The 2,500-nt window shown below is 39.6% G+C and overlaps 3 pseudogenes; all 3 read right to left on the bottom strand.

The window, feature by feature from the left end:
- The window catches only part of LOC119069381, a 3,930-nt pseudogene extending 3,551 nt beyond the window's left edge, over positions 1-379 (bottom strand).
- A 227-nt stretch (positions 380-606) lies between these two features.
- On the bottom strand, positions 607-779 carry LOC119069383 (annotated as a pseudogene).
- Positions 780-1,117: 338 nt separating this feature from the next.
- The window catches only part of LOC119069384, a 3,118-nt pseudogene continuing 1,735 nt past the window's right edge, over positions 1,118-2,500 (bottom strand).

The raw sequence follows: 2,500 nt of genomic DNA, 5'->3' as shown, positions 1-2,500 counted from the left end.
TTTCCCTCACGGTACTTGTTCGCTATCGGTCTTGTGGTCATATTTAGCCTTAGATGGAGTTTACCACCAACTTAGTGCTGCACTATCAAGCAACACGACTCTTTGGAAAAGCCTTCTTATACTGATAATAGCTGCTACGGGCCTGGCACCCTCTATGGGTTTAATGGCCCCATTCAAGATGGACTTGAACATATTATCGTTGCATAAGATAATAGACTTTCCATACACTGCATCCTCTACCAGTCAGGACGACCGGAGAGCTTAGTGCTGGGCTTATCCTGTTTCGCTCGCCGCTACTAAAGGAATCTTAGTTAATTTCTTTTCCTTCCCTCATTAATATGCTTAAATTCAGGGAGTAATCTCACATGAGCTGAGGTCGCATTAGAAAAATTTATTCAAAATACATTTGTATTCATTTGACGATTTGCGATAAAGTGTTAAATTTAAACGCCGTTCAATCGAATAAAATGATTGTATTTTGTGTATCAAAATATATTGATATTTCCAGATGATTTACCAATGCGATTTAGGCCGTATAACGGGCCAAAAAAGATTGCCAAAAGCATCCAATCGTAATAAAAATGCAATTTTTATTAAGTAATCTAACGACCCTCAACCATGTGTGGTCCATACAGCTTCTAATAAAAGAAACAAATCAGTATGGACCGCAATATGCGTTCAAAATGTCAATGTTCATGTGTCCTGCAGTTCACATGTCAACACGCAGTTTGCTGCGTTCTTCATCGACCCACAAACCAAGTGATCCCCCGCTTAGGGTTGAATTAAATTTTTTTTACAAATTTATTGTTAACATAAAGCGCATTTACGCCCAGCTAAGGACGTAAAATACGACAGAGGGTTTGTAAACACAATGATTTCATATTTGTTTTGGGCGAATATCACGACAAGGTTCGTCGTTTATACTTAAAGTAAGTACCCAAAATAATTCTATCAAAGTGCTTCCATTCCTTACTAATTTTACTTAATAAGAAACAATGCGTTCAACAGTTTGCACATAACTATGCGCTAAATTACGTACTATACAGCACGTATTCCACAAAAACGAATAGCTGTTACACCATTCATAGTTTTTGTGTTATTGTTTGTTTCAAATCAATAATGATCCTTCCGCAGGTTCACCTACGGAAACCTTGTTACGACTTTTACTTCCTCTAAATAACCAAGTTCGGTCAACTTCTGTGAAGCAACTGCAACACAACGAGGCGTCGCAGCGATCACGTCCGGAGACCTCACTAAACAATTCAATCGGTAGTAGCGACGGGCGGTGTGTACAAAGGGCAGGGACGTAATCAATGCGAGTTAATGACTCGCACTTACTGGGAATTCCAGGTTCATGTGAACAGTTTCAGTTCACAATCCCAAGCAAGAAGGTGGTTCAGCGGTTTACCCGGACCTCTCGGCCTAGGAAATACACGTTGATACCTTCATTGTAGCGCGCGTGCAGCCCAGGACATCTAAGGGCATCACAGACCTGTTATTGCTCAATCTCATATTGTTAGACACAATTTGTCCATTTAAGAAGCTAAGTGTCTATTTGATTTTAGACAAACAAACAGGTATGACTCCACCTCCAGTCACAGTCACAGAGAACGGACGTGTTTATGCGTTGCTCTCTAAAAGTGTTTCTTTTGTGTGGCTGTGTGTGAATTCATTTTCGATTTTGTCTAATTTCTGTGCCAACTTTTACGGCTTTGGTGTTTTTATTTTGCTGTAATGGTTAAATGGTGAAATTATTTTAAAGGTTTTATTAACGAAGTCAAAGTGTTGTTCTCGTAGGTCATTTTCTCTTTGATCAATAAAGTTGTTCTCGCCTCATTGTGCGATATCAACAATTGTGTTATTTCCTTTGTTATTTAACATGTGCTTCGTGGCGTCGGTGTACGGATTAACAATCGACTCTACCAGAAGCTAATGCTAAATTACGTGCTCGATTAATGTACGAAAATGACACATTGCCGTATGGCATCTGGCAGTCAATTTTAGTGCAGGTAAGGTACAAACGCCTCGGGTTCTCATTTGACACCCCAAAACCACATAGCAAATTTTTACAAATTTGCTGTGGTACAATCCCAAGATACAGAAACTATCTTGTACTCCAAAATGACCGCGAGGTTTAACAGATCTATTGATTGATACGTTGTATGGATGTCAAGGGATATGACGAAATACGAATCATTCAAACGCTACAACCTGCAACGCCAGAACGAGTTCAGTCACATGGTGGCATGGCGATTTATACGAAGAGGCAACTCATGGCCTATGGTGATTAGACACTTGCTATTACCTAAAACTAATAGCCGTGACCGTAACAAAGTCGGAAATATCAAAAAACCCAACATTCGCTTTCTCCATAAAAGAAACCATATCGACATAATGTCAATAGTAGAAAGAGCTACAACATGACAATGTTGATAGCGCCATCTTTGGGAAAATGTACAGGTCAATTAGTGATGGTTGTGGTATTCGCATACCACCACGG

This window comes from Bradysia coprophila (genome assembly GCF_014529535.1).
Source record: "Bradysia coprophila strain Holo2 chromosome X unlocalized genomic scaffold, BU_Bcop_v1 contig_291, whole genome shotgun sequence".
Taxonomy (NCBI): Eukaryota; Metazoa; Arthropoda; class Insecta; order Diptera; family Sciaridae; genus Bradysia; species Bradysia coprophila.
Note: the sequence above shows the minus strand (reverse complement) of the source record. Positions and strands in the feature narration are given on the sequence as shown.